Genomic DNA, 20,323 nt, shown 5'->3' with positions numbered 1-20,323 from the left:
AAAATAAATTTATTTAAAAAAAAGAAAACCAAAGCATAATTCTTCTGCAACGTTTAATAGATCTATTCTCATATATTTTGAACTTTATGAACTCTAAACCTCAGAAAAATGTATGAAGACAATAATATAAAGGAACTCTGTAAAAACAAGCAGAAACAGCATATTATGAGATATCTAAAATAAGTACATTACCAAAGATGTACAAAGAGAGAGAGAATATATCTCCTTTTAAAAGGAATAAAAGTTAGATAGCAGAGAGAGTATATATCCAAGATACTTCAATCAAAAAACCAAAGATTAAAAGGCACACTGGACAGAAATGTTGTGGTTCCAAGTATTTCCATAGAACTCACAGCCCAACAACTTTGTTTGTCTACTTTGCAACTTAGAGGTACTTTTAGAGTTCTGAATTACTGCCAGGCACTAAAAGTTCTCAACCCTAAAAATGTCAATCCTCAAAAATTTGTATTATTCTAATCTAGTTTAAATACATATATCAATACTCGTGTTTTAAAAAACAAAGAAACAAAACCTAGCCAAACTTAAACTGTAACTTGTAATCTGAAAAATATACAAAAGCACATCTGCCTACTTAACAGAACTTTTTATATTTCCAGATATAAAGGTACAACACTATAAAGTACAGTAATGAAAATCTAGTACCAACATCAGAGTAGGCATGTAAAGGAATGAAAAAGAAGTGAAAGCCTAAAAAGAGACTCAAGCATATAATGCAATTCTAATTCTTAAATAACCCGGCAATTCCACCATAAATGGGAATTTATGATACAGAAGAACACAAGCAAACAAAGATGTATGCCAAAAACAAAAAAAACCCAGGAAACAAAAGGCCCTCCAATAAAAGAATGGATAAATGTACATCAGTTCAGTAGAACACTGCTAAAAAGAAATGGGATAAATTACATATAGTGATATGAAAAGACGAACAAAATGCCTTGGGCAAAAAAGCAATTTGCCATAGTTAAAGTTCATTCTATTATTCTTTTTTAAAAGATAGATAGGGACTTCCCTGGTGGTCTAGTGGTTGGAACTCTGTGCTTCCAATGCACGGGGCGCAGGTTCAATCCCTGGTGGGGGAACTAGGATCCCGAACGTGGTGTGGTGCAGCCAAAAATAAATAAATTTTAAAAAATAAAATAAATTAAAAAAAAAAAGATAGATACAGGTTTATAAAACTACTTATGTTAGAATATACACAGGAAAAAGCTGGACAAATATTCACATTAATAGTGGTTGTCCTTGGGGAAAGAGACTTTCGATAAGTTATACATATCAAAAATATTAAGATATACAGAATAAAATAATTCTGATTCTTGGAATTCATCCTAAGGAAATAATTTAGAATGCCTGGAAAAATTCAACTACAATGATATTCATAGCAGAGCTTTTATAATAAAAAATTGAGGGACTTCCCTGGTGGCACAGTGGTTAAGACTGCGCTCCAGATGCAGGGGGCCCAGGTTCGATCCCTGGTCAGGGAACTAGATCCCACATGCCACAACTAAGGAGCCCACATGCCACAACTAAGGAGCCCTCTAGCCTTAAGTAAGGAGCCCACCTGTCACAACTAAGACTCAGCGCAACCAAAAAAAAAAAAAAAACTTTGATAACTATAGGGAATAATTTTTAAAAATGATTGCAAATTCACATAACAGAATACACCTATTGATATTATTTATCCATTACATATAATATTAAAATATATCATTTTCACAAAAAATTCACAATATGTTTTTTAAAGGGAGCATGAACTATTACGCATCCGATCTCATTTTCTGAAGGAAAATAGATATGCATTGAAAACCACTAGGCAAGAAGTATACCAAAATGTTAACAGACTGGGAGGTAAAGCTAAGAGTGATTTTTCTTTTAGCTTATTGTATTCATTCTCAACAGGGGCAATATTGCTCCTAAGGGGGTAAAAAAATCTTAACTCTTTAAGTGTACAAAGCACAATTAATGTACAATAAATAAACAAATATACAGTATAATACCTGTGGTATTAAAATTTCATTAGGGGGACGATTAGAAAAATATATATATAAAGACTGGAGTGGGGGGAGCAAGTGATAATGATAAAAAGGCTGAGAAACACTGCCTCATTGGTACTCTTAATTTTTTCTACAATGAACTTGGTATTACTTAGGTCTGAATAAGTAATATATGCACATTGAACTACTTAAAGTTAAGACATAAAATTAATTTTCATTATTAAATATAAAGTTTATTCATATAGTCCTAAGGCTTTAAAAATACAATACAGATTTAAAAAAAATAATAATACTAAAATGAAAACATATAGAGTAAGAAATTGAAAAAGTACTGCATCGGAATTACCTGGGATCCACTGGCAGAGTTAACTACAGATGCCTTCTCCCTGCTGCAGATATAATAAAATCAACATATCTACGGATGGGACTAGTAGCTTTTATTAAATGAGGCACACTTATATCATCATACCACTCCATGGAGATATGAAATCCAGACAGATATATATTTTAATCTGGTCTAAGAAATTTTTTAAATTATGTAGTTAAGTGATAAAAATAAAAATAACCTAAAAGCCCGTAAATCTAGGAATTCCTGCTAACCTCCTCCCTTTCCTTTAAGGAACCTGGAGATTCAAATTTCTTCACAAACTATCAAACACACCCTATTATCCATTATCTCTACTGGGTACAAGGCACTGTGAAGAACATAAAAGAAATAAGCAAAATTCATAAATTTTGCCACTAAAATAAACTCACTTCAGTTAAATCTGCAAAATCCAGTATTAACTACTGGCCTTCTCAGGGCATCATTCACAAAGAAACACAAGTTTTTAATCCCAGGATGAATCTTAAACCAGTAGGGAACAAAAGTCACTTTTGGTAATAATAACTGGGATGCTGTCAGCTACATTCAATTCGCTAGGTAATAAATGTGTTTAGCATGTCAGCCTTGAAATATGCCAAGATTCAAAATTCTGCCTACCCCAAATTACAAACCCCCCATGTTAAAGACTCTGGGTTTAAAACGTTAAACCGCAAATGCCAAGATTTACTGTGTACATAAATAATGAATCTACCTAAGTGTACAGGTAGTAGTCCCACTTAACTAAAAGAGAATACACTGGGTTAGTCAAAATGGATACAAAGGATTAAGACGTTGCTTCAGTCCCTAGTGATCTTCTCCAATTTCTTATAGACATCGATGCCAACTTTTGGTGGTAGTAATAATAACGGCAGCAATGATATTTAAGTGCTTTTTGTACGCCAGGCATACTTATTCAATCTTCAAACATGTCTTTTTCCATTTTACAGATGAAAACAACTGGGAAATAAAGAGGTGAAGTAACAGCTCATAGATACTATATACAAACTTTCATAGTGTTTTGCCTGCTGACCACAAATACAGTATCAAATAACCAAATATTCAATGTGAGATGTGGCATATCATTTATATAAATACATTTATATCGTGTAATTAAACAATTATCTATAAAACAGTATACAAATGAATGTAACTGAGGCAAACCTGAGTTAGAAGAATCAAAAGTTTTCCAAGTCATCATATCAATAGTACACTTTTCCCATTTCTCTCACTTGCTACACCAAGAAAACTAACTTAATTTTGCTTGTTTTTGTTCTAAAGTACAGATTTTATCATTATATATAATTCCATCTCAGGAATGCATTTGTTTAATTCATCTGTAAGGCCTTTAACTCATTTTATCCCCAAAGAATCTTCATCTTTAAAAGCTTTATAAATTTAATTTCATATTCTATAATGAACTCATCTTAGAACCTTCATTTTCTAATTATAAAATATATATATGAACAGTGTATAAAATTCAGAAAAAAGTTTAAATTTAAAAAGGAAAATAAAAATCACCTGTAATCCCAACTTCACGATAACAACTTTGATCCTACTGATGTTTCCTTTTTGCCTATATTCTACATATGAATAGAAACTTGTAAAAATTAAGAATTGAAATCATACTATATAAACACTGTTAATCACCTTTTTCTCTCTTAACAATAGAGCATTTCTTTAAATGGTGCAGACAAAAGCAATTACATGATTGATTTTCTACAAAACAGTTTGGCTTATAGAACTAAAAAAAATAGTTTCTTATACTGTGAAACTAACCACAAGGTGGAGAGAGGATGGTTGGTCCTTCATATAGAGCCATCTCTCTTTTGCAAGTATTTGAATGCTTTAAAAAAAAATCATTGAAAAATTTTACTGATTAAATAGGCATTCTCTTTGTACTACTAAAAAACTTCACATGTCCATCTTCAGCACATCAACACACAGGAGACATTAAATACATGGTTATGGAAATGTGATAGCTGCAAAAGATCAAAAATGTGACAATTCACTATAGACACAAGCTCAACCCAGTACAGTTGAACCTAAGCAGAGCCAGTGTGGAACACCACAAAGCAATGATTCTTTATATCCAGTGTTAAGGCCTACTGCTTACATACACACACAAGCAGATGGCACTGAGTGGGGACACAACCTCAAGCTTGTTCTATTGATGACAGTAGCACAAGTCTAAAGCATAATGGAAATAAGAGCATGACTACATCACCTAAAACCCTCCGACCCATAGTTTCAACTGTACTTGAGTTATAATGCTGTCATATTGTAAAGTAAAAATTATGACATTTGACTACTAGTGAGAAGTTACCAAACATTTATTTAAAATTCAAAAGAATGTCTTACATTGGAGTTTGTCCCAAGTGTGAAACTCAATATTCAAAAGGCACAGGAACTTTTTTTTTTTTTTTTTTTTTTTTTGCGGTATGCGGGCCTCTCACTGTTGTGGCCTCCCCCGTTGCGGAGCACAGGCTCTGGACGCGCAGGCCCAGCGGCCATGGCTCACGGGCCCAGCCGCTCCGCGGCATATGGGATCCTCCCAGACCGGGGCACGAACCCGTATCCCCTGCATCGGCAGGCGGACTCTCAACCACTGCGCCACCAGGGAGGCCCCCCACAGGAACTTTTTTTTAAGTTCCAGACTTATCATCTGGATGTAAAAGACACAACATCAGAATAACCTAATATCTGAAGATCTAAACAAATAAAGGTGGGTCTGAAGACATAAGATTCACCTTCCAACTGACCTGCCCATGGTTTTTCTTAAATTAATCTAATATTCTTAAATAATTAAATTTATAAAAGTGTCACATCAACTTTTAGATATACACATCAACAGGGCAAATTGATACTTGTACTTTAATATGCAAAACAATTTTCTGAAGCATGAAAATCTCACGCCAGGGAGTTATGTACATCATTACTAAACTGACTATATGATTAGAATAAACAGCAGCAGCATACAACAGTTGAGCAGTTGAAAGCTGTCATACAGAAATCTAGCCCCAAACCCCCCCCAAAAAAAGCACTTTGAGGATACCAAGAACCAAATATCACCTAAAGTTATCTTTTATAGACCCGTCATATTATAACCTTAGTCTCAGACAACTAGAGACAAATTAAAAAATATGTTCCTTCTTCACAAAAACAACACTCTTCATTCTGTCTAGGTTTATTGTACTTCGAACACAAATCAACAAGACAGATCTCATCCTTCATGAAGTAGCGATACTGCCACAAATGATGAGATTCATCATATCCTGTCAGAAGGTCCCTGTAGGCCACCATATCTAACCTAAAGTGTTCTTTCTACCCTTCAATGTTAATTTATCTCCTTTTAGCCCTCATTTCATCAATTTCATTTCTCTTTTGGTGAAGATAAATTTCTTTTCACAGTCTAGCATAGCAACTTCCATGTGTCATCCATTTCCTCATGGTAAATCTTGTATTATATAATCCCTTCCCTTTCGCAACCTTCCACTAAAATAGTTTCTTTCAATCTCTCGATTATCTGCATCTATTTTCATCTCTTAGGTATCCATTCCTATTAAGTATTCATTTAAAAGTACTCTAAACTTAACTTATTAAGATATTAATTCATTTGGGGCCTTCCCTGGTGGTGCAGTGGTTAAGAATCCACCTGCCAATGCAGGGAACACGGGTTCGAGCCCTGGTCCAGGAAGATCCCACATGCCATGGAGCAACTAAGCCCGTGTGCCACAACTACTGAGCCTGCGCTCTAGAGCCTGTGAGCCACAACTACTGAAGCCCTCGTGCCACAACTACTGAAGCCCGCGTGCCTAGAGCCCGTGCTCCGCAACAAGAGAAGCCACTGCAATGAGAAGCCTGCACACTGCAATGAAGAGTAGCCCCCGCTCGCCTCAACTAGAGAAAGCCCGCATGCAGCAACGAAGACCCAACTCAGCCAATAAAAAAAATAAATTTATATTAAAAAAAGATATTAATTCATTTGAAGGATTAGAAACTTTATAAATATGAAGTTTAGAGAGATCTCATGCTGCTATTCTGCCTGAGTATTAACATTAGTTGAGGGAAAAAAATCCCCATTATGTATGTTTTTAACCTACTAACCATTAAATGCCCCGGAATTATCAGTTCATATTTCTGAACAATAAATCACACACTATGGTGTACTAATAGAAGACAGAAATAAACACCCCCCCACACTGAAACAATTAGAGATTACGTGGACAATTAACGTTGGCTGCATAAATATTTTGATTACTGTTGTTCCGCCACCTCACTTCAAAAAACTACAGTAAATTTTTAAACAATTATAAACAATTTAAGAGATAGAAGCAGAACCAAAAGAAGATGATATCTTGAATGTGAATGCAAGGGTCTAAAGCAGATTTCTTTTAAAGCTGAAAACATTAGGGACTACTCAGGTAGTTAAAATCTTAGTGAAAACTGTACTTTCTGAGTTTCTGGTCTTTATTTCCCTCCTTAGAATTTTTACTGTGTGATTTATTTTAAGTAATTTAAGCTACATGGGGGGAGGAATTTTGCAGAGAAAAAAGATAGGTGAAGTCAATTATTTCTGAAGAGTTTCTGAGACTCATCTAATAGAAGAAAAAGGGTGTGCTGCACTGAAGAAAAGATTAGAGGGATAGAGGCAGTCTTCTGTCATTCACCTACTAATTCATTCATTCATTCATTCATTCATTCATTCATTCATTCGTGTTTGCATGCAAGCAAAACACAAATATTAACTGATCATTTATTTTGTGCTTTGTACTGCAGTAGTCCTTTCCTCTAAATGTCTGCAGTCAGCATTAACCTCTACAATTAAGAGTCTATGGACTTCCCTGGTGGCGCAGTGGTTAAGAATCCGTCTGCCAACGTGGGGGACACGGGTTCAAGCCCTCGTCTGGAAGATCCCACACGCCGCAGAGCAACTAAGCCCGTGCGCCACAACTACTGAAACCACGCGCCACAATTACTGAAGCCGGTGCACTCTAGGGCCTGCGTGCCACTACTACTGAGCCTGCGTGTTGCAACTACTGAAGCCCGCGCACCTAGAGCCCGTGCTCCACAACAAGAAAAGCCACCGCAATGAGAAGCCTGCGCACCGCAACGAAGAGTAGCTCCCGCTCGCCGCAACTAGAGAAAGCCCATGCACAGCAACGAAAACCCAGCACAGCCAAAAATAAATTTTAAAATAAAGACTTTAAAAAGTTTGTGAATTTTCATAAATTATATAATTACCTTGGGTTTCATCATCTGCAAAAAATGAACTACACCTATTTCACAGATTTGCTGTGCAGATGAAATGTGATATAAGGGTTTTACCTTCCCCCCAAAAAATACTAGTTCCCTTTTCCCTATAAGTCCCTCTAGAGATTGGGACATTTATCTGTGGTTCTCAACCTAACTATGAAAAATCCTTTATTCTCCACAGATTCCATGTCTTTAAAGACTTTTGTCTATCAAATGCACTCATGTTTTATTAATCAGTTATAATGGCTAATTAGAACTCTCAAACTGTCAGACATAAAAACTAATGAAACTCAGTGCTGGGTTTCTGAGGTGTAAGCACAATGTTTTATTTCATTAACAGCCTGCAAATCATCACAATGTATGATAATGATAATGTGGTAATTAGCCTCAAAGATCTGAGTCAATATAATTATTGGTCAAAGCAAATATACATAATATTTCACCTGTATAAATCTACTGAAAGCAAACACACAATTTTCATTAGGCTCTTTGCAATACTAAAAAGAATTCACTCCTGTTTCTGCCGACTCCTGGAAAAACATAATTTATGTACCATAAATTAGTGATTTTCTATGTCTGGAAAAACTATTGGTTACCCTACAGATTTGTTTTAAGCCAGTATCATTAGTAACACCATCTTCAAATTCAAAAGTTACACATATTTATCCATAAAGGTAGGTAGTGATATCCTGCGTCTTCCCTTTGTATTTATAAGAACAAAATCCAAACCCTTCACCATAGACTTCTGTGATCTGTCCCTTGCCAACTTCATCTACCAGTCTCCCCTCAGCTTACCACAACGGTCTTCTCAATCATGACTAGCTGCTTCCCACTTTAGGGCTGTTGCACCAACTGGCCCTCTTGTCTAGTTCACTCTTCTTGCAGATCGTCACATGTCTGGCTTTTTATCATTCAGGTGTCAGATTAAATATCATCAGGGAATTTTTCCTCAACACTCATTCTAAACCCTTCCATCACTATCATTTCTTCCTGTTACAGCTTCTTCATAGCATTTGTGACCTCTGAAATTATCTGTTCCCTTATTTGTTTGTTTACTGTTTCTCTCCACAATCACCAAACCCCACAGGTATAAAGAACTCCAGAGAGCAGTCTATTCACTGCCCTATCTTCAGTTCCTAAAATAGCACCAGGTACCCAATAATCACTCAATAAATATTTGTTGGCTAACTAGCCAAACTGCTTAAGATTATTTTGGGGAAGGACTCTGATTTCTTAGTCAAGAACTTACATTTAGCATTCAAAATTGCTTATTCAAAAGGAGTAAGAAAAAATGTTCTTTCAAGGAAAAAAGAGTAAGAAAAATGTATACAATAATCTATTCAACCAGTGGGCTTTATTTTCTTTTATTTCAATCTTTTGGGAGAGAAAAATATGAAAGTCTACTCATGTTTCACATACCTCGTATGTCACCTCATGTAAAAATTGAATAAATTTTCTTTTTTTAATTTTAGCTTTATTGAGGTCTAACTGACATTTAAAATTGTGAATTTTCTTATAATAGTATACCATGAACTGCTAGCCACTCAATCTAATAACTTATTTTTCCTGCCAAGAAGCAAGTAGGCTTCGAAGAATGTAAGAAGTACAGACCGGGAAGGCTATATCTGACATCACAGTGACAGTGCCAGCATGACCCAAATCGGGGAAGATTCTGTTCTCAGCTATGCTTGGAGAGAAGGAGGGAAGGGTAAGAGTGCTCAGTCCTAGGGAATGAATTGTAGTTCTGACTTCTGCTGATAAACAGGAATATCTTCAAATCAATTCAAATGGACTCAACTGGAATCTCATAGTTTGAGACATTAAATCCCTGTTTTGAATATCTGAGGTCTCTAGTAAATGAAATAACACTCAGTTGACCAGATCTGGGCTTTTGCAGTTTCACACTAAAAAAAACGGTGTTTGTAAAAAAATAACACATATACAATCCTCAATACTATGTGCTACATTTGCTTATTAATTTAAAAATATTTTCAAGGATACTCTTAAAGGGGAGAGATGTGAATAAAAAAAATAATAAAGACTTTATTTCTGAGTTTAGAAAATATTTGAAAACTAAAAGGAACATTAAGAAAGGTATAAAACTCTATGGTTTAAAAAATGCAAACACCTTGAACATATCACAAAGCTGTATTTACTTTTTAAAAATTGGGGGTTGCTTCTTTTTTCAACTGGTAACATAAAAGGAAGACAGCAAGCAGATAATCCACAGCTCATGTAAGTTTACTTATCAGTCAAAAAGAAATATTAATATAAATCTTTAGGCTAACTTGCTTACATATTATTCAGCCAAGTGGAAAGTACAATTAGTGTAGAGCTACAACCAGGTACCAGAATGACTAAGAATGGCATTTGCTAACTAATTTTTTTTTTACTTAAGAAATTAAGAGAGAAGTACTGAAAGTGATATTTTTTCTAAAGAGCACATCCTCAGTTTCCTATTTTTTATTGCTCCATATTTCACTGCCTTCAACATTCTAAGCTACTTAACAAGAAGTCTATACTTCACTTTTCATCACTTCTGCTCACAAAACTGATGTTTCTAAAGTCCAGTTGCATTCACAAAAGTTGGAAAAACCACACAGAGAAGAATTTCACCTTACAGTGAAGTATTTTAAGATTAATACTTTCAGAATTACAATGTCTAAAAGTGAGATTGCCTGTTAGCTAAGAACTCAAAATGTTAGATAAGTAAATTTCTACAGGAGACTATACTTTCTCAAAGAAATAGCATAAACATACGATTTTTATTGATGAAAAACAGGAATATTTTACCCTTCAATTTTTTTAAAAAAGGTAGCAACAACCAAAGTGTACACACTGAGTCTTATCTTCTCTCAGAGGTTACCTAATTCCATGTAACCTATTCAATAGACTCAGACTCTTTCTTTTGAACTTCATCTCCAAACTGGGTATACTTGAAGATCCAGAGATCTTCACAACAGTGACTCCTAGCAACTCCCCCCAAAACCTTCCCTCTTGTTTTCCGTTAAACCCTCAGATCTTGCCTTACCTATGTGTTTAAACCAGTCTTCCTGTCTTCAGTCTCTTTCTTCCTCAATTCATTCTGTACTCTGTAGCTAGATTCATCTTCCAAAAGATGAATGCTCTGACCGGATCATTTTCCTCATATCAAAACTTCTTGTACTCCCACATAAAGCCTATACTTCTCAACCTAGCATTCAATGACTTCCAAAGTCTAGTCCCAATCAATCTCTATGCCCTTATTGCCATTATTTTATAATTATACAAGCCTAGGCTTCAGTCAAATCAATCTCCTGTCCTCCAACTTGTCCTGAACTTTCTATCTTGGCTCATGCCATTCCTACCACAAAGAATGTCTACCACTCCCTTCCAGCTGCCACTGCTCAAGGCCCCTTTGCATCTCTGCATTTATTTATGTAAATAAGGACACACGAAAGATATGTCCTGCCCCACCCTACAAAACTGGCCCCAAACTTCCAAACCCAACAACTGCCAGCTTTTATTAAATGCCTACTATGTGCTCAGCAGTCTTAAACAGTATTTCTAATCCTCTCAACAATCCTATAAAGTAGGTATTATTAGTTATTCTCCTTTTAAAGATGAGAAACCCAAAGCTCAGAAACATCAGATTATATATTTAGTAGGTTACCTTAAATTGTACACTCAGTAAGTTGCCTCAAATGATATACTTAGTAAGTGGCAAAGCAAGGATTTGAACACAGGCTGCTTAACTCTACAGCCATTGCTCTAAACACTAAGTTGTGTGGTGTTTTTTTTTTAAAGTCTGAATCATGTGACTATCCCTCTCATCTATCTGAAATAATTTAGTTTTACATTATAGTTCTACTTACTACATACTATAAAATAAGCTTTCTCATGTTTGTTATTTTAGTAAAGAGAGAAGATTAAAATGCTATTTCTTTCCAATATAAGAACAATACTCAAATTGCAATGACAAGGAATATCTTTTTTGTTACAAAGATTACTTTTACCTAAAATATTTTCAAAGAAAATCATTCCAACCAACTTTTTCAAAGACGACTGCAAATTAATAATCATACACTCTGATGGTTTTACAGATTATTAATAATATGAGGATTTTGTGATTACCACCCAAGAATTGTAACAGATATCTATCAAATTGGCAAAGATTGTAAAAACTGACCTACTCAATGCCATTGAAGGTGCAGTGAGACACACACTCTTATACACAGGGTAACCACCCTCTGATCCAGTTATCCCACTTCTGGGAATCTACCCTAAAGGAAGAAAAAAAAAAACAGAGATGCAATCAAAGATAAATGTACAAAAATGTTTGCCCCAGTGTTATTTAAAATAGTAGTATTATAAAGATCAACCTAAGAGTCCCACACTAGGAGAACAATACCCTGTTCAGAGAAAAAAGTTGGAGTGAAACTGTATGTATAGAAGTATAATTCTAATTTTTTAAAAAATTAAAAGAATCTGTACACGTGAGGAAAGAACTAGAAAAATGTACATTAAAATGTTAGTAGAAATTATCTCTGGGTGATAGGTTTATGGGTAATCTTCAATTTCTTCTTTACATTTATGTTCTTTTCAAAATTTGCCACAGTGGAACATGAATTAGTTTAAACAAGAAAAAAATGTTCAAGCAGTTATAACCCCTGAAAATGGTCCTGAACCTAACAAGGGCGTATTTCTTGTACTAGAAACTACACTTCCTACTGCAAAGAAAACATCAAATTTGTTTTGTTTCCAGCTTCTATTAGGCTCAGGGGTACTTTCAGATTGTGTAAAGAATGTCATCCAAAACTCAGTAGTACTCATGAAACCGCACAAGGTTCACTATCTAAAAGTCAGCCAATGCTCCAACAGAAAGTACCACAGTTAAATGAACTGTTTTACCGTATGCCTGTTGAGAATAATAAATGTCCAATTAATCCTAACTCAAAACATGAAAAATGGAAAAACCAGAAAAAGTATTCTCGTTTTGCAAATTAACTAAATATACCGTTGTTGCCTTATAAGCACACCACAGGTCCGAGAGGAACTTGAAAATAAAGCTGGCAAGCTACCAACAACATTCACTAAAAACCCACACAAATACATTTTCTCTATATGCACGTTTCTGTTCTATTGGACAGTTAATTTTACTAGCACAGGTTGATTTTCATCAGTGTAGAAAAAATATTAAGCTGTTCTTCAAAAGAAAAAAAAATCCAAAACTTCTCACATTAAACACAGAATTAAAACTGTTAGCTGAACCAGGAAAAAACTTCCCTACAATGTGGCATATATGCAGAAAAGCAATTTGGAAAAAAAAAAAAAAAAAAAAGGAAAGAAAAGACCTTTGCCGGAAGTAAAATAGGCGGTTGAGCAAGCAATTCTTATTTTACTACACTTTAACCAATGGGAAACTGGTTTGCTCTAATTTTTTTCTTGTTTAAAACATTTTTTTCTTGTTTAAACTAATTCATGTTCCATTGAGGCAAATTTTGAAAAGAACATAAATGTAAAGAAGAAATTGAAGATTACCCATAAACTTATCACCCAGAGATAATTTCTACTAAAAAGCTGTTAGAAAAATAAGACCACAGAAATAGTTGTTCAGCAACTAAGAGAGAATTAAAATATCACATAGATTTTACTTAGAAAATGAGTATCATTCTATTTTTACTCAACCGTGAAAATACAACATTTATTTAAAAGACATATGTCAGGTCCCGGGAAACAAAATAAATTACTAGACTATATATAGAGACTATATACTTAGAGTAGAAACTACAGACTCACATCTCAGTTTCTGTCAAACTGCCAAATACTGGGTCACCCAGGCTTCTGTTCAATGACTGAATCTGAAATCTAATAATCAAGTTATGCAATATTTTCACAGCTAGAATTTAAAAGTTAGTTCAGGGGGCTTCCCTGGTGGCACAGTGGTTAAGAATCCGCCTGCCAGTGCAGGGGACACAGGTTCGAGCCCTTGTCCAGGAAGATCCCACATGCCGCGGAGCAACTAAGCCCATGCGCCACAACTACTGAGCCTGCGTTCTAGAGGCTGTGAGCCACAACTGCTGAGCCTGCATGCCACAAGTACTGAAACCCGGGCACGTAGAGCCCGTGCTCCACAACAAGAGAAGCCACCGCAATGAGAGGACCTCACACCACAATGCAGAGTAGCCCCCACTCGCCCCAACTAGAAAAATCTCACCCATAGCAACGAAGACCTGACACAGCCAAAAATAAATAAATAAAATAAATAAATGCATTATAAATAAATAAATAAAAGGTAGTTCAGGGACTTCCCTGATGGCTCAGTGGTTAAGAATCCGCTTGCCAATGCAGGGGACACAGGTTCGAGCCCTGGTCTGGGAAGATCCCACATGCCACGGAGCAACTAAGCCCGTGCACCACAACTACTGAGCCTGCAATCTAGAGCCCACGAGCCACAACTACTTAGCCAGCGTGCCACAGCTACTGAAGCCCCTGCGCCTAGAGCCTGTGATCCGCAACAAGAGAAGCCCATGCACCGCAACGAAGAGCAGCCCCCGCTCGCCACAACTAGAGAAAGCCTGCACACAGCAACAAAAACCCACTGCAGCCAAAAATAAATAAATTTAAAAAATAAATTTTAAAAAAGGTAGTGCAGGGACTTCACTGGTGGTCCAGTAGTTAAGACTGTGAGCTCCCAATGCAGGGGGTCCGGGTTCAATCCCTGGTCAGGGGACTAGATCTCGCATGCCGCAACTAAGAGCCTGCATGCTGCAACTAGAAGAGCCCGCCTGCCGCAACTAAGACCCGGTTCAGCCAAATAAATAAATAAATAAGGTAGTTCAAAAGACATCAATGATTTGGAATAGATACTGAAAACTACATAAAACCCAAAGATTAGTGTTAAATGTCAGCTGCTAAAATAATTAAGTTATGGCTGCTTGCTTAATGTCCTATAAAACAGCCAACTTGTCTAGAACAGAATGATCCTATTTATAAATGAATTTAAAAATATCACTGAAAACAGAGTGAATGAATTTACTCTCCGGATCACACATCTGACAGATCTGAAATGTTCAGTCTGCAATAAGAGAGAATTCTTACTACTACTAACTTAGAATCTTACAAGCGGCATTTGGGCTTTGTCCAAAGAAACAGTTGCACCCAGTTCTTTGTGTCTCTCCAACTTTACACTTTTGTCATTGATAACTAAGCCACAGTTATAGCCTAAGCAAAGTTATTTTTTACAACCACAATGAGTGAGTATAACACAGCATTGCAAACAACCATGCGTTTTATAGGTATACATGTATACTTGTGAATTTAAAGTAAATCAACTTAAGTTTTAATTAATCCAACAGTGTCTTTTATCAGTTATGTGTTTAGTACATTCCTATCCTTATGAGATATGGACTAATATAAATATATTCTGAAACCAAACACAGAATTACATATTTAATTCCAAATTTGGTTACTTTTACCATTCCACACTTTGAACCACTCTCTATCAATGTGAACTAAATAAATACGCTGAAAATAGGAAACTTATCTCTATCTCTGGGAAAACTGGATATGCAAAGAAATCTTTTCCAGATTTATCTAACCTAAATTTATATAGCCTAAGTAAGTCATCAGAACTTTAAAAAAAAGCCATTAGTCTAATGATTGAAATTAATTTCATAGAACATATTTAATCCTGATATATTCCACTTATAAAAGTATACTACTACTTATTTCAACTCCACCTTAATCATCATACACAATTTCCTTTTTTTATTGGTGCATACCTGTACCTTCTACCTCTAAAAGGCCTATTTTCAAGCAAAAATGACAGAATGGCATAGTTCTCTGTTGAACTGCTTAACTGATCAGAACATCATGGTAAGTTTATAGGTTCAAATTTCACACACAGAAAAAAGGAGAAAAAACGGGGCTTCCCTGGTGGCGCAGTGGTTGAGAGTCCGCCTGCGGATGCAGGGGATACGGGTTCGTGCCCAGGTCCGGGAAGATCCCACGTGCCGCGGAGCGACTGGGCCCGTGAGCCATGGCCGCTGAGCCTGCGCGTCCGGAGCCTGTGCTCCGCAGCGGGAGAGGCCGCAACAGTGAGAGGCCCGCGTACGGCAAAAAAAAAAAAAAAAAAAAAGGAGAAAAAATGGATGTTTCATCTGTCTCAGTAACATAAGAAAGCTTAAATATCTTTATTTTTAACATTAATCATTTCCATAAGATATGAATTTGGCATTAAGTCATGCAGCAGTACATGACATCGGAACAAGCAGAAAATACTTGGCAATATGCCATAACTCTTTTTAAAACTGATGAGTTCAATTTGAAAGGAACATTAGGAGGAAGTAAGTTTATGTTCACAATTTTAAACTCACCACAACATTAAGATATAAATGCTTTATACAAGATATTTTTATTGACCTTCTAAAGTAAGAGAATTTTAGAACTGGGAGCTTAGAGGTTATCCGAGGTTCAATGAACATTTGCTGAGTCCCTAGCTTGTGTCAGACACAGTGCTAGATGCTTGCAGGTAACTCTATTAGTTCAACCCACTCACTTCATAGATATTGGAGTTTCCACTCATGCCAAATCAAGCCATGTAGATGCCCAGTGGTATGATTCTATCAAAACAGACTGGTATCATCCTCCTTTATAATCTAAATAAAATTTCAAAGATGCAGTACTGACCTTATTTAACAGAAACAAGTCTCTGTGTTTTGAATAACTTATAAAGAATTACAACAATTTAAAAATTCAACTGTGAAAGTCCTCAACTAAGTACTAGCTGCGTAATTTACTGCAAAGAATAAAACATGGGGCTATCAGAGATGTAAGATTCTAAAGACATACAAAACAAATTAAACAAATTGCAGATGCCATTTAAAAATCCCTTTGCAAAAAAAAAAAAGAATTATCAGTATGAAAAATTAGGTGCTTGATTGGAATGTCCATTCTATATAAAAGATCATCAACCATACACTAACAAAGTTCTGGCAAGAACTGAAGTTATTTAACTATCACATTACAAATAACGACAGAATATAAAACTCCCTGAGGGCAGAGACCCTTTCTAATTCAACTATGTACCCCCAACAGTTAGCACGCTGCTGTTAAATGTTAAAGAGAGAAGTGAGCTAACTAATGAACTCATGTGAGCTACTGGAAAATTCAACCTAACAATCTAAAAGGTCTCTTTTTTATAACTCAAATTATTTTTTAAGTATCAAATAATAATATTCAATGCAAGTGACACTGCATGAAACTTAAGATCAACAACTGTCACTTTTAACTAGTACAATCTACTCTCTGAAGGAATTAATAGACACACCAAGAAGACAAGTATATTTATATACTTTGATTCAGCAGTACTTCTGGAAATCAATTCCAAGGAAATATTCAAAAAGAAAGAAAATGTTGCATACACAAAAGTGTTCATTTCATTGCTATTTTCAATAAGGGGAAAAGGAAACTACCTATACACCCAAGAGCAGGTAGATGGACTATTTTGCAACCACGGAAAAGGTTTAAAATGAAGATTAACCTCCTAAGGTCTTCCTGCTTCCACTCCCACCCCCCTCTCCAAGTTGATTTCCACACAGCAGCCACAACATTTCCCACAAACCTAAGTCAGAACAGGTCTCTCTTCTACTCGGAAACCCTCCAGTGGTTTCCCATCTCATTCAAAGTAAAATCCAAAGTTCTGACCATTGCCTAAAAGGCTTTATAGTGGCCTCGGCTACTTCTCTAACCTCAAGCTCTCTCACTTTCCCTCTTGCTTACTGGCCTTCTCCAAAAGGCCAAGGCAAAGACTGAGCAGTCTTTGCACTTAACAGTCCTCTCTGCCTGTAACCTTCTTCCCCAAGAGAGCATATATGCCTCACTCATGTCTTCCCTGACTACCCTTCCTTGCTACTGTTTCTCTTTATCCTCTTACCCTACTTTACTCTTCTGCATACCTCTTATCATCTGACTTATTCTATATTTATCTGGTTATGGCCCATCTCTCCTGATTAGTATATAAGCTCTATGACAGCAAGGACTTTGTTTTATTCACATAATAGGCATTTAAAAAGCACTTGTTAGATTAATACTGAATGTTGATAACTGTTGTACAATAATTATTAACTACATGAAAACCATATAAACAAGCTTGGAAGAGGACAGGAAAAATGATCTATGAACATTTTCAAGTGCTGATCATATTGCTAAGGAGTTTGCACAATAAAAGTCGTAAGTCAGTCGTGATTATGATTTTAAGCTGTCAAAAGTGACTATAACAATCTTATTTCCTTCAAAGCTGTTTGTTTAAAATTACTAGTTCAAAATTATTGGTAAAAGTTATTAATGAGAACTTTTCCACATAAAATTGTAATAACAATCACTCTTAAATCTTGTTCCCAAAGACCCAAAGTTTAGTCTGTAAGGGCAGACACGGTCATCCCTGAGGTCACACAGAGGTGAACAAAGGTTTTTGAACAGTTTTAATATGGAACTGAATAATACTCAGGATTCCAGTTTACATTTAAGACAAGGGCACCCATGGTTGATTTCAGAGGGTCCCTGAAACTGAATGTGAAATTTTGTGCATAAATGTCTATTACTTCTTTCCTGAGAGTCTATATGTATATTTCACTATCTTCTCAAAGGTGTCAGTGGCCCAGAAAAGGTTAATAATTACTATTTTGTATATTGGAAGTGAAATGCAATCTTCTAATTTGAGCTACCTCTCAAAAAGATAGATGATATGTAAAACCTAGACACATCTCTGTAATCAAACAATTCATTCAAGAAATACCAAGTGCCTACCATGTGCCGGCGGGCACGGTGTGATCCTCAGTACCTTACACCTAAGTATATTTTGTAGTACATAATTCAAAATGCGGAGTAAACAAGATTCATTGAAACATCAGACTAAAAAGAATTTCAACCAACACAAATATAATTTCAAACAGAAAGTGTTATAGGAAATCATAATAAAGACAGACTGGGGCTCAGGGCCTGATTTAGTGCTTATTATGGCAAAATATCACAGATATCAGTTACATCAAAAGAAAAGAAAAACTACACACACGTGTGCCCACCCCCACACACTCTGACAGGAAACCAAAATAAAGTTTCCAAATCCTGTTTCCAGCAGCATCCCTTCTGAGACTGCCCTTTCAGCATGCTTTTGAAGGTAGGAGCCCCACGTTAAAACTAAGAGCTGATCCTTCATTTTTACTGTGGTAAAAACAGGAAAAATCATCATCTCACACCAAGGAAGCAGAAAACTGTGGCCACCTGTACGACTGTGACCCAATAACCTCCTGCCCTGTTATTCCCTTCCTTCTTATAGTCACTTCCCTTCAAAGCAGTGACAAAACGATCCTCCCTCCCAAAACGGAATACATTAACTCCTCAACGCTAGTTCTTTTTCCAAGAGGTCAAAAGGTCCCCTAAACTGGTTCTTAGCCCTGTGAGTTGATGTCTTCCCCTCATCTTTGCCCCATAGCAGTAAATTACACAATTTATCCGAAGACACTGTCCTTAACTTCCTGAACGAGGGGGCAAAAGACACTCCTACCAGTCCCAGTTTTAAGGAAGACAAGAAGAATCACACGGTGACCTCTTCCCTAACAAAATTCAGGGAAAAAGCGGAGATCCAAGAAAGGCAACGCTGAAAAGGCGAACACATGGCATGCTACGGAAGACGTGGGGGAGAGAGGGCGGGAAAGGAGCTGAGAGGTGGAGTGGGGTGTAGAGATGTCAGCCCTGTGCACTGGGGGAATGAAGGAAGGAACGAGAGACCCCGAACCCTAACAAGGGAACACAGAAAGGACACCGCTCCCGTCTACCCGCACCTCTCGAAGTAGCCGAGGGAGGACAGAAAATTCACCCAACCCTGCAACCCCCTTCTACGCGTGCCCCCCAAAGGGTGAGCTGCGTTTGAAAGATCTGACCCTAGTCTGGGGACAAGCAAGAAGAAAAAAAATGCAGCGATGTCTAATCTTCTACCTCTCTCAGGCAGCGAGGGGCGAGGGCACTGTGTCCGGGGAGATGGCGAGGGAAATGGGCTTGTGCCATGACACCTCAGGGAGTTGGAGGGTGGGGGACACAATGTCCTCTTTCTCTCCCACACCCGGCCCGGGCCCCTCCCGTCCCTCTCCCGCAGGCCCAACCACAGTCGACCGGCTCGGTCCGCGGGCGTGGTTGGCTCTGGCCCCGGGCGGCAGCGGCCGGGCCTCCCCGAGCCCTGGCCCCTCCCGCCGGCCAGGCCCCCGGGCCGCCGCCCCGGACACCGAGGGAACGCAAAGAAGGGGGAGCCAGGGGACTGACCGGCGACAGGAGCCGCCTCAGCCCGGGCTCGGCCGACCCGCGCCCCCTGCTCCCTCTGGGGCCGGCTCCGGCTCCCCGCCCCTCACTCACCCCCACGGTCCGGCGCCTCCTCCACCTCCTCCTCCTCCTCCTCCCTCCTCTCGGCCGTGGCTCCTGCTCCGGCTCTGCGCGGCGACGGCAGCGGCGGCGGCGGCCTCGAGAGCGGCGGCGGCGGCAGCGCCTCCAGAACGCGCACGCACGCAGCACGCAGGCCACGCCCCCCTAGTTCCGTCCCGCCCCTCCGAGTCAGCGTCGGCGAGGTTTCGGCCCCGCCTTCCCCGCGGCTTTCCGGAGTCCGCTTAAAGGGGCTGCGCTGGAAGGCAGTGGAAGAGCTAAGAACGCAGAGGAAGGAGTCGGG

At 37.7% G+C, this 20,323-nt stretch overlaps 1 protein-coding gene across 3 annotated transcripts in view; it reads right to left on the bottom strand.

The window, feature by feature from the left end:
• The window catches only part of RAP1A (RAP1A, member of RAS oncogene family), a 78,793-nt gene extending 58,675 nt beyond the window's left edge, over positions 1-20,118 (bottom strand). Inside the window, exon 1 of one of the 3 annotated variants that reach the window (XM_082616188.1) lies at positions 20,017-20,118. The gene's annotated coding sequence lies outside the window, so the exon portion shown is untranslated. Of the gene's footprint in view, positions 1-11,797; positions 11,895-20,016 lie in introns of those variants that run through there. The other 2 variants (XM_082616189.1, XM_082616190.1) reach the window with 2 other exon arrangements.
• Between the last annotated feature and the right edge of the window lie 205 nt (positions 20,119-20,323).

The sequence above is a fragment of the Mesoplodon mirus genome, assembly GCF_964341445.2.
Source record: "Mesoplodon mirus genome assembly, chromosome: 3".
Lineage (NCBI taxonomy): Eukaryota > Metazoa > Chordata > Mammalia > Artiodactyla > Ziphiidae > Mesoplodon > Mesoplodon mirus.
The sequence above is the reverse complement of the archived record's forward strand: the minus strand, read 5'-3'. Positions and strand labels throughout refer to the sequence as shown.